Source organism: Pagrus pagrus, assembly GCF_965226575.1.
Source record: "Pagrus pagrus genome assembly, chromosome: 17".
NCBI lineage: Eukaryota > Metazoa > Chordata > Actinopteri > Spariformes > Sparidae > Pagrus > Pagrus pagrus.
In genome coordinates this window covers 29,217,527-29,230,712 of record NC_140201.1, presented here as the reverse complement: position 1 = coordinate 29,230,712, position 13,186 = coordinate 29,217,527, and the positions used below count along the sequence as shown (strand labels likewise).

The 13,186-nt window shown below is 42.7% G+C and overlaps 1 protein-coding gene across 4 annotated transcripts in view; it reads right to left on the bottom strand.

The window, feature by feature from the left end:
* LOC311272994 (large proline-rich protein BAG6-like) overlaps window positions 1-13,186 on the bottom strand; it is a 107,788-nt gene that overhangs the window by 57,647 nt on the left and 36,955 nt on the right. The gene's annotated exons all lie outside the window — the stretch shown is intronic.

Below are 13,186 nucleotides of genomic sequence, written 5' to 3'. Positions count from 1 at the left end.
AGTTATTTCGCACAAAGTAAACAGGAAACGGGCAAATCCGGCGCACTTAAAGAACAGGAAGTGGGATGTCTTTTGGACTGTCAATCACTCAAAAATTGTTTGGGATGTTAAAGCTAAGAAGGGTCTTTTGGGAGGGCATTTGAACATAAGAAGTATTAAATCTAAAAGTGATCAAGTGCATCATCTTTTACTGGATTCTAATTTGGACTTCCTTTGTTTATCTGAGACTTGGCTGCACAAAAACACTCCATTAGCAGCATTAAATGTCCCGGTTTTAACTTATATAGGAGAGATAGAGTGGGCTCAAAGGGAGGAGGAGTTATGATTTATGTGAAAGACAGAATGCAGTGTAATGAAATCCATTGGTCAAACTGTGAGGAATTGGAATGTATTGGTCTAAATATCATTTTGTCACCACAGATGTCCTTTACTCTTATTGTAATTTACCGGCCTCCCTTCCAATATTAGTTTCTATGAGAAATTTGAGAAATTATTAAAAGAATGTAATTTCAACAAAGAAGTAATTATTATGGGAGATTTTAACATCAATTGGGGGGATAAATCCTCTAGAAAGAACTTCAAACAGATAACCGATAAATTTGACCTTATGCAGCTGATTAATGGGCCCACAAGAATAACTAATTCCACCAGTACTCAAATTGATTTAATATTTAGTAACAGACCTGAGAGAATTTTAAAATCCTACAATATGGTAACTGGTCTCTCTGACCACAATTTGACACTGGTAGCCAGAAAACTAAGCAATAAGCGGTTTAGCCCTAGTGCCAAGGAATATGAATCTTTTGGAATCCCCAAAAACAAACAGGAGAACTTTAAAAGTGCTGTTCAACAGATTGAGTGGGATAATTTACTGTTGGGCATAGACCATGAAGAAGATAGTCAAATATTCTCGAAAAAACTAGAGAGCATTATTAAAGATTTTAACTGCAAATTTAGGCGCAAAAATAACAAAAACACCGTCCCTTGGATAAATGCAGACATTTTAAAACTAATGAAAGAACGGGATCTTGTTTTAAAAACTGCAATAAAAACTAAGTTGAGTCATGACAGACAACACTTTGCTAGTTTAAGGTAAAGAAACTTTAAGTGGTAAAGAAACTGAGAAAAGCAAAGGCAGATTTATTCTTGACCATAATAGAAAAGGCAAGAGGTAACCAGCTAAAAAAATTAACAGGCAATCAAAATAAAGACAGGAAACTGCTTGAACTTAAAATAAATGGAATACTTACAAACGATCCTGCGGAAGTAGCGGAAGCTCTTAACCACTACTTTATCGATTCTGTAGCTACTATTGCACAGTGTTTTTCACCTGAGTACACTAATGTTTGTCCAGTTAATACAATGGAACCTGCTTTCAGCAGAAGGAATGTCACTGAATCAGAGGTTGCAAGAATGATTCGATCTCTGAAACAATCCAGAGCAAAGGATATATTTGGTATGGATGCAGTTATGCTCAAAGAGCTCAGGACAACACTAACTAATCCTATCACCAAAATTATTAACCTCTCGATTTCTCAGGGACTGTTACCAACATCCAAATGTATGCTGACGACACAGTAATTTATGTACATGTTAGCAGCATGACACAGGTTGCTGATAAACTCACAAACTCCATGGCTCATGTAACAGCATGGTTAAAGCAATGCTGTTTGCAGCTGAATGTGTCTAAAACAGTATGTATGTTTTTTACCAAGAAGAACAGTCCTAGTGTTGAGCCGGATATCTTTGTATCAGGGGAGAGGCTACAGGTTGTATCTGAATACAAGTACCTTGGTGTTTTGGTTGACTCTAAACTTTCTTTCAAGGCTCAGGTGAAAAAGGTCTGTAACCGGGTCAAATTCAATCTCTCAAACTTCAGGTTCATTTGAGATTATTTGTCAACAGAGGCGGCTAAGATGTATATGCATTCCATGGTTTTTTCCCATATCATCTACTGTTTAACTATCTGGTCGCAGGCTAGTAACACTTCTCTAAAACCAATAGAATCTTTGTATAAACGAACAGTTAAAATCCTTGACAAGAAACCAGTACATTTTCATCATTGCCCAATATTAAGAAAATATAACCTGCTGAGTTGGGACAATTTGATTAAATATGTAAATGCCTGTCTTATGTACAGTAGGTACTACTTCGTTGTGGCCGAGTTCACGCGAGAATCACGCACCTTTTTAGTGGAGGATCAATTGTGTTTTCATGAGAAGCGGCAATGTGCCCAAACAACCACCAGGTGGCATCTGTGAGCAGGAGGACGACAACATGCAGCAGCAGGGAGCAGGGGCCATGAACGGGAATGGACAGAGTTGCCTGATTTATGTTTCTGTTCGTTGTTGCTTGAATACAAGAATGTAGCTAATAATACCTCACCCACTCCACACCTCATTCCAACTCCTTCCTTCAGCCTGTCGCTACAGGGTCCCTCTAGCAAGGACAAACTTAGTGAAAAAAATCATTCATCCGCCATCATCATCATCAACAACTCACTATGAAGCCTTTTAAATGTCTTTTAAGGTCTTATTCTTTGTATTTTGTATTTATCTGTGATATTCCCATTTTATGTTTAACTGTGGTCTTTTTTTGTGCACACGTCAAAGACCCTAAAGACATCTGAGGTTGTGATTTTACTCGCTCGCTCGCTCGCTGCAGCCACGGCTAATAAGCGGAGGCAGAAACAATTACGCACAGCCTACAGAAGTTTCAACGTCAATATAAGCATTTAAGAAATGATTCTTATCAGTTCCATAATTCAGAGAGGATTTTTACTCAACGAAAAAATGTATAAAGATCAGCTTTTAGGTTGAAGACACGACAGCAGCACGTATGTCCAGACGCTGGTGTGTGTCATGACTGATGTATAGCTCCCCTGGTAGAGCAGCTCCGTAAGTAAGCAGAATCTTCTGCTAGTATGAGTTCGAATCTCCGTATAGGCAGTAACTTTAGTTAATGTGTTTTCTTTTCTCATCATCATCATCATTATGATCACATATAGCTCCAAGTTTGAGCAAATAAATGAGCAAATGAGCCTTAATTCTCCGCCGGCCGCGGCACCAGCTTTCCTGCTTGTGTACATAAAATACATTAAATTCTGACACCACAACTGTAGCGTACCGAATATCAATAGATGATAACCAGAAAAAAAACGTTCTATTGATCTGATTCACCGGCTTCATGGACGTCGGAACTATTTTCTGAGAGGGGGGGGCGGGGGAAGCACGCACTTTTATCAATGATTAAGGATTTGATTTGAAGTTATTTTATTATGGCGTGCAGTTATAACAGAACTAGATGGATGAACATGGCATCTTTATTGTTAAGAAAAATTGACTCAAAGAAATTGGGTGCGGGTGTGTGTGTGGGTGTGTCGACGGCCGCGTAGTGCTTTCTACCGATCCAGCACGGATCCAGGGATTGTGGATTGGAATGAGGGTGCCATCCATGGCATGGCGCAGGAGAATCGGTGTCACAGCTGCCACACTCCGTGACACCGATGCCTTGCTGAGGCCAGTGCCATCCCCCACCACCTCCAGGAAGCTCCCCACTGCGTAAAAACGCAGCGCAGCCGGGAGCTGCACCTCCGGGCTGAGGGCAAAATTGCAGCGGGTTGCTCTCGGGATGTGTGGGGACACCGAGTGATCAGCCGTTGGATCTCCGCACGGGGCAGCCGGTACTTTGCCTGGACAGCCCGGTCTGACAGCACGTCCAGTGGGGAGAAGTGCTGACGCACGTATGCATTTATGTAAACCGTCTGGCTTCGCGCATGGCGACGCTGTTGGTTCGCAGCGAGAATGTGCTGTATTGCAGCCATGGTTTATCACACGCGCGGACTTTGGCAACGCATTTATATAGTGTAGCAGGTGAAGCCTCTCTGGATGAGGTTCCGCTGAGTTTAATTACATCTGTTCCCTTGATATCTGTGAAATGCCACAGGGTTGTTGTTTTTTATGTGTAGTACTATAAACTCATATGCAGATGTGTGTGGAAAACTTAAACGTGTAATTCAATAGAAGTTTGTTTTTTCCTTCTATTAACCTATGTTTCTTGCGCCAGTGGTCCGCAGCTATGAGCGCATTTCAACATTGAGCATTGTTTTATTATTTCGAAAAGTGGAGGATGTAAATTTCCCTGACGGGGCCTGATCACTGAGCATTTGGTCGCTAAGAAGGCTGTTAAGAGTGGGTCAGCTCGATCTTACATTTCCTTCTTAGTGAAAGATCTTCTTAAGCTAAGAGCGGCTCTGGGAAACACATCCTTCTTTCACATCGTTCTTAAGAGCGCTCCTAAGAAGATCTTAGCACTTAAGAGCTTCTTAACGAATCTGAGAAATGCGGCCATTGGCAGGGCCAGACACAGTAATGAGCTTCTCCACCTCCGAATGCAGGATGGACACATCCTGGATGGTGCTTACTTCTCGTCCCCTATACACATTCCTCAGTATGGGGGAATGCAAATGTTAAGGCATCTGGAACAAGTTCGCTTAACTGGAAAGACCACATCCATCCCCCACACTTTTGAAAAGCTTGCTACGCCAGCGCCCCCACCCCCACCCCCGCGCGCTGAGGACAGCAAAGAGGTCTGCAACAAATACATTGATCACTTGGCCAAGGGATCTCCTCCTGCAGGGAGACTGCTTCAGGGACTCACTCCGCTTTAAATAACCTTCTGTATATCCGACTGCTGTGAAGCTGCTGATTATGTATTTTAATAAAGCTAGAGAAAACTGTCTGACATGACGTGGCGTCGTTCTTCTTTCTATAAGCCTGTTGTAGAAAATATAAGGAATAGAAAGCACAAATATTTGTGTTAAATTCTGACACCACAACTGAAAGAAAGAAAGCAGCCGGTGAATCAGATCAATAGAACGTTTTTTTTTTTCTGGTTATCATCTATTGATATTCGATACGCTACAGTTGTGGTGTCAGAATTTAATGTATTTGATGTACACAAGCAGGAAAGCTGGTGCCGCGGCCGGCGGAGAATTAAGGCTCATTTGCTCATTTATTTGCTCAAACTTGGAGCTATATGTGATCATAATGATGATGAGAAAAGAAAACACATTAACTAAAGTTACTGCCTATACGGAGATTCGAACTCATACTAGCAGAAGATTCTGCTTACTTACGGAGCTGCTCTACCAGGGGAGCTATACATCAGTATTCACATCAGCGTTTGGACATACGTGCTGCTGTCGTGTCTTCAACCTAAAAGCTGATCTTTATACATTTTGTCCTTGAGTAAAAATCCTCTCTGAATTATGGAACTGATAAGAATCATTTCTTAAATGCTTATATGGACGTTGAAACTTCTGTAGGCTGTGCGTAATTGTTTCTGCCTCCGCTTATTAGCCGTGGTTGCAGCGAGCCAGCAAGCGAAATCACAACCTCAGATGTCTTTAGGGTATCAGATATTATTATAGGCTATTCTTATATTTAAGCAACATCCAGTCAGGCCGTGATATAGGCTCACGGGGGCGGACTGGGACAATAATTCAGGTCGGCAATTTTACCAGTAAACAAATGTTCCTTAAAAAAACAACTAATGTCCATATTTTAGCTCTACTGTAAAACAAAGAAAGCACAAGTGATTATCCAAGGTCACCCAGATAATTGAGGTGTCCCACCGCTGTGAAACAATCAGTCTGAATCAATCTGATACGGTTTAGTAGTCCCCCTCTCCATTCACTCTACCTGTAGCCTAAAACAGCGCCACTCTCCATTGCAGCTACATTGTGGTCAAATGTGGAATTGTCCCAAAATCATTTGAGCTGCAATTCAGTACTATGCTTCCACCTAGTGGCTACAGTTGTCACTGACATTTCACGCGTTGCGTGAATCTCGCTCCCCGCGAGTGAAATGGCCACTTTGAAGTAGTACCTACTGTACAAGATTATACATGGTTCCACCTCCCCTCCGCTCAGACAGTTCGTCAACGTAAGAACAACTGCATATGGGTTCACAAGAGGTGCAGCAAGAGGTGACTGTATTATTCCACTTAGGAAAAGTTATTTTAGTCAGTCTGCATTCTCTGTTAGAGCTGCACTACAATGAAATTCCATCCCAGCAACTATTAGAGACCTGAATACCTACAGTTTATTCAGAGCTCATTTGCATGCCACGTACTACGTACTACGGTAAGCGTGTTGCGTCATTGCGTCATTTCCTGTTGTTGTGTTACTGACTGATAGCTGTGCTGCTCCGGCTCGTCCGAGCAGATTATTGTTGTATTCCTTTCTGCAGCGACCGAGATCCCGCTTGTGATCGGGCACTTGCTGGTCCACTAAGGCATTCAACAATACTCTGTGTTTATAGCTTGGTCGCCGGGCTTGCTACTGTTTGTAGCTCTCCTAGCTCTGCTGGCTAATCTATCGTGTCCTAGCTTAGCCACTATCAGCTAGCGATGGCTTCTCTCTCTCCCTCTCGCTCTCCTCTTTTCTCCTGCTCAGTGTGCCAGATGTTTAGTTACACCTCTGCCTCCCTTAGTGATACTGGTACATGTATTAAGTGTAGTTTATTTGTAGCGTTGGAGGCGAGGCTCAGTGAGTTGGAGGCTCGGCTCCGCAGCATGGAAACTCCGACTGTAACTGCTGCAGTTAGCCACTTAGCTAGTGCGGACCGAGCAACCGTAGCTTCAGCTAGCCGTCCCTCGGCAACTCCCGAGCAGCCGGGACAGCAGGGCGGCTGGGTGACTGAACGAAGGAAGCATAATACAAAGCCAAAGCACACGTTACACCACCTGCCACTTCACGTTTCAAACAAATTTTCCCCACTCAGCGACACACCCACTGAGAAACCTACTCTGGTCATTGGCAGCTCCATAGTACGAAACGTGAAGTTAGCGGCACCAGCGACCATAGTGAAATGCATCCCAGGGGCCAGAGCGGGCGACATCGAATCAAATTTGAAACTGCTGGCTAAAGCTAAACGTAAATATAGTAAGATCATAATACATGTCGGCGGTAATGACTCCCGGCTACGCCAGTCGGAAGTCACTAAGATTGATGTTGAGTGGGTGTGTAACTATGCCAAAACAATGTCGGACTCCGTAGTTTTCTCTGGGCCCCTGCCAAACCTAACCAGTGATGACATGTTCAGCCGCATGTCATCATTCAACCGCTGGCTGTCGAGGTGGTGTCCAGCAAACGATGTGGGCTTTGTTGATAATTGGCGGACTTTCTGGGGAAAACCTGGTCTCATCAGGAGAGACGGCATCCATCCCACTTTGGACGGAGCGGCTCTCATCTCTAGAAATTTAACCCATTTCATTAGCCAACAACCAGCCTGACAACCCAGAGTTGAGACCAGGAGACAGAGCTGCAGTCTTACACGCTTCTCTGAGCTTCCATTAGATCAGTTGCACACCCAAAACTTCATTGAGACTGTGTCTGCCCACCGACCACCTAAATTAATTAAATTAATCAAATCAAAAGTCCACAGAAGAGGAGTTGTGCATGAAAATCTAATAAAAATTAACAGCAACTCTGCAATCTCAAAACAAGACAAGAGAATTAAATGCGGACTCCTAAATATCAGATCCCTGTCATCGAAAGCTGTACTAGTAAATGACTTAATTTCAGACTGTAATATTGATTTATTCTGTCTTACTGAAACTTGGCTGCATCCTGAATGAATCCACTCCACCCAGTCACATTAATACTCACATTCCTCGAGGCTCCGGCCGAGGAGGTGGTGTTGCAGCTATTTATGACTTAAGTCTGTCAATCATTCCTAAACCTAAATTAAATTATAACTCATTTGAAAGCCTTGTTCTGAGTCTTTCACATCCAACGTGGAAAACTTTACAGCCAGTTCTATTTGTTGTAGTGTATCGAGCACCTGGTCCTTACTCAGAGTTTTTATCAAGTCTAGTCCTCAAATCAGATAAAGTAATTATTGTAGGTGATTTTAATATTCATGTGGATGTCATTAATGATAGCCTTAGTACTGCATTTATCTCATTATTAGACTCTATTGGCTTCTCTCAGTGTGTACATAAACCAACTCACTGTTTTGACCACACCCTTGATCTTGTTCTAGCTTATGGTATCGAGATTGAAAATCTAACAGTTTCTCCACAGAATCCTCTTTTATCAGACCATCACTTAATAACTTTTGAAGTTCTATTACTGGACTACACACCATTAGGCAAAAACTCCTTCACTAGATGTCTATCTGATAGTGCTGTAGCTAAATTTAAGGAAATTATACCGCTGGCACTAAATTCAATGCCATGTCTTAATATAATAGAGGACCCCTCCGCTAACCTCAGTTCCTCACAAATCGATCATCTTGTTGATAGCACTGCAGGCTCATTGCGAACAACACTGGACTCTATTGCCCCCCTGAAAAGGAAACCTATAAAACACAGGAGGTTAGCACCCTGGTATAACTCGGATACCCGCAAATTGAAGCAAACATCACGGAAATTTGAAAGGAAATGGCGTTCCACCAACTTGGAAGAATCCCGCTTAGCCTGGAAAGATAGCCTTAAAATATATAGGAAGGCCCTCCGCAATGCCAGAGCAAGCTATTACTCGTCATTAATAGAGGAAAACAAAAACAACACCAGGTTTCTTTTCAGCACTGTAGCCAGGCTGACAGAAAGTCACAGCTCTACTGAACCATGTATTCCTACAACGCTCAGTAGTAATGACTTCATGAGCTTCTTTAATGATAAAATTTTAACTATTAGAGACAAAATCCATCATCGCTTGCCCTCAACTGGCACTATTGTATCTTTAAACACAGGAACCTCAGAAACAGTTGTAAATTCTGACTTATATTTAGACTGCTTCTCTCCCATCGACCTCCACCAACTAACTTCGATGGTTTCTTCATCTAGACCAACAACTTGTCTCCTAGACCCCATCCCAACTAGGTTGCTGAAAGAAACTTTACCTTTAATTAGCACATCTCTACTAGAAATGATCAACCTGTCTCTATTAACAGGATACGTACCACAATCCTTTAAACTAGCTGTAATTAGACCGCTTCTTAAAAAGCCTAATCTTGATCCAGAAGCTTTAGCCAACTATAGACCTATATCCAACCTCCCTTTCCTCTCCAAGATCCTTGAGAAAGGACCCGCATTAAACTGGTTTAAGTCCTATTTATCGGATCGATTTCAGTTTGTACATGTTAATGATCCCTGTATACCAAGGTTAGTCATGGTGTTCCTCAAGGCTCCGTGCTTGGACCCATACTATTCACCTTATATATGCTCCCTCTAGGAAATATAATTCGGAAACACTCCATAAACTTTCATTGTTATGCAGATGATACACAGTTATACCTATCAATAAAGCCAAATGAAACTAATCAGCTTACTAAACTCCATGCATGTCTCAAGGACATTAAGACCTGGATGACCTGCAATTTTCTGCTGTTAAACTCAGATAAAACCGAAGTTATAGTACTTGGTCCTAAACACCTTAGAGATGCATTATCTAATGATATAGCGAGTTTGGATGGCATTAACTTGGCCTCCAGCACCACCGTCAGGAATCTGGGAGTTATCTTTGATCAAGATATGTCCTTCAACTCCCACATAAAACAAATTTCAAGGTCTGCATTTTTTCATCTACGTAACATTGCAAAAATCAGGCCCATCCTGTCTCAAAAAGACGCAGAAAAACTAGTCCATGCATTTGTTACTTCCAGGCTGGACTATTGTAATTCTCTATTATCAGGCTGCCCTAACAAGTCTCTAAAGAGTCTCCAGCTGGTCCAGAATGCTGCAGCACGTGTACTGACAGCAGGGCTCGAAATTAACTTTTTTCCTCAGTGTCCCACAACTGTCCCGAATTCTACTTTGTAGTGTCCCGGATATAACCAACAGTGTCCCAAATTTAAATTATTGTCGTCGCCCCCCCAATTATGCAGAATACATATAATTTGATCCTTTTTTGTCACTTAACCATCACACTTAACCATCACACCACCATTTATATGGTCCACCATATAAGTTTAAAATACTTATTTTATTAAACATATGAATATCAGTCTGATCTGTTGCCTCTCCTAGACTAGAAGGGAAAGGAGTTGTTTTAAGACATGTTTTCTATTCTTTCTCAATATCCAGACTAATTTATCATTATGTCAACATTAAAGAATTCTGATAGTTTTTTTTTTTTATTCAATATGTTATGGCTGTATGGTCTCTGTGTTCCATAATACAGTTTAATAAATGTATCTTTTTTCAGTTGTAATTACAAGTTATCATTACAAGTCAGTAGTACTATAGGAATATCATTTTATCTTCTGTTATCATTTATGAATGTCAATCATCTTGCTCTCACTCATTCACCCACCCCACCAGATCTCCCCCTTCACATTTACTCTGCTTACTCCTGCCCTCCTACACAACACTCCTCTCTGTCTTGATGTGTCACTCTCTCACATACACCTCAAGACCCAAAAACACAACACATTGTTCAGGTGCTCCCTGTAACCTATGAGTTACTAGCCCTTTTCACACAGAGACGCCGCATTATCGGTTTCTCCGCCGCTGGCTGTTCACACAGAGCCGAGCAGCTCCGGCGCAAAAGACGAAGCAGAGTATAATTCACACAGAAAGCCGGCGATGATGACGGTACACGTCATCATCATGACGTGTATGATGACGTGTGTGTTTTTTTCAAGGTGTTTCCCGGTGTCCTCCTATATCTAAACATGTACCGCTGACTGTTTATAATCATATGGATGCTGTTATAATGTGTTGTGATTGAGATCCTGACCCACCAAACATCCTGGAAAGTGACAAAGTTACGTTTTTCGTACAAAGTTACATAATCGCCATCAGTAAACAGGACGCTGTCTGACTATTTCACTCGCGGGGAGGGATGCTGTTTTCTGGGGGGAAAGTTCACTGAAGTCTCGGTCAGGACGGCTGACCGCCGCGGAGATTTTTTTTCTTGTCTCACACAGAGTCGTTGAACATGGGTCGGCATGTTCTCTGACCACTTTGCCACCACTTCTCAACTGCCTGCTCTGCATTATAGTCCTCAACCTCAGGGAAATGCAAAGATATACGGAGGAGGGAATTGAGCATTTTGTTTGAGTGAGCGTTAGCTATCGCTGAGCACTAGCTAACATTGACAGTTAAGACAACTAACTTACCACAGGGGAGGACGATGAATCATGACCAGGACTTGGGATGTCCTCGTTTCAGGAGTCGGCAGTATTGGGGCTTGCATCAGGGGGCTGTTTATTCAACCACCTGTCGTTAATGATGGTCCATCGCTCTGGCTCTGTGAATGCTGCATTGGCGCGAGTCAAGCAGCAGCCAGCAGCAGAGTGGATGACGCAGAATGCAATTGCACGAACAGGCTAACTGCCTATCGTGAGGTGCCGCGAGAACGTAAGCCTTCTATAGTTTCGCCGCTCACACTTTTTTATTAAATTATTCAAACGATAAAGTAACGTCTAGATACTCATATTTAATGACTTTGCAAACAACACCCATTTCGAAGTTTAGTTGACATTTTTTTTTCACTGTCCCGTCATTGTCCCGGACCAAATATATTTGTGTCCCAGTAGGAATTTTTATGGTCCCCGGGACATCGGGACATCGTTAATTTCGAGCCCTGACTGACAGGAACTAAGAAAAGAGATCATATTACTCCTGTATTGGCCTCTCTGCACTGGCTCCCTGTAAAATCAAGAATAGAGTTTAAAATCCTTCTCCTAACTTACAAAGCTGTTAATGGTCAGGCACCATCATATCTCCAGGAGCTCATACTACCCTATCACCCAACTAGAGCATTACGCTCCCAGAACGCAGGATTAATTGTAGTTCCTAAAGTCTCCAAAAGTAGAATGGGAGCCAGAGCCTTCAGCTATCAAGCTCCTCTTCTGTGGAACCATCTTCCTGTTTTGGTCTGGGAGGCGGACACCCTCTCTACCTTTAAGAGTAGACTTAAGACCTTCCTCTTCGATAGAGCTTATAGTTAGGGCTGACCAGCTCTTAGTTATGCTGCTATAGGCCTAGTCCGGGGGACAATGACACACTGAGCTTCTCTCTCCTCCCCTCTCCTCTCCTCTCCTCTCCATCTGTATACATTATGCCTGTATACATGCCCCATCTCTGCATGTCACTGACTTACTTCTTCCCCGGAGTCCTTGCGCTTTCTAGTCCTACAGGCTCCCATGGATCCTGGCCGCGCCCACTGCTATGGCCCTGCCTGATCGTGGATGCGCCCACTGCTATGGCCCTGCCTGATCGTGGATGCGCCTACTGCTATGGCCCTGCCTGATCGTGGATGCGCCTACTGCTATGTCCCTGCCTGATCGTGGATGCGCCTACTGCTATGACCCTGCCGGATCGTGGATGCGCCTACTGCCATGACCCTGCCTGACACCCACCACTACTGTCGCTAATATTAGTCACATCTGTTACATACGTTCCACTACTATTATTGTAATGCATTACTACATACTATCCTTACCATTAACCACTACTACTGTTATCACTAGTAATCACATTTCCATGTGCATTTCATTATTATTGCTGTAATACATCTTTATGTACTTTCACTCCTGTCAACCATCGCTTATAATTGAATACATTGTGATCTCGTTGATCTGCTCTGTACATGCGACATCTATTGCACGTCTGTCCGTCCTGGGAGAGGGATCCCTCCTCTGTGGCTCTCCCTGAGGTTTCTTCCGCATTTTTTTCCCTGTTAAAAGGGCCTTTTTTTTGGGGCAAGTTTTTCCTCACTCGAATCGAGGGTCGAAGGACAGAGGGTGTCGTCTCTGTACAGATTGTAAAGCCCTCTGAGGCAAACTGTGATTTGTGAATTTGGGCTGTACAAATAAAATTTGATTTGATTTGATTTGATTTGAAGAGATGGTTAATTGGTGCTCAGCTCTGTCAGCACTAGCACTTGATTACACCTTCCTGTCCTCGGTCCGTCTGCGCTGAACCTGTAGCCATCTTGCTGTTGTCTGTTTGCCTTCATGTGTCAGCATGCATGTCTTATTGTGGTCTTGCTTTTATTGTGTATGCATGCATTTTGTGTTTGTGCTTCTGCTTTGCATGCTGTGGTGTGATGTGTCTTGCGTCATGGGATTTTGTGCTGCATGTTTTGGGGATGTCTTGAATGATGTTTTCTGATTGATGTTATATATGTTTTTGTCATGTTGTTAACTGCTGTGCATGTTTTGCAGATTGC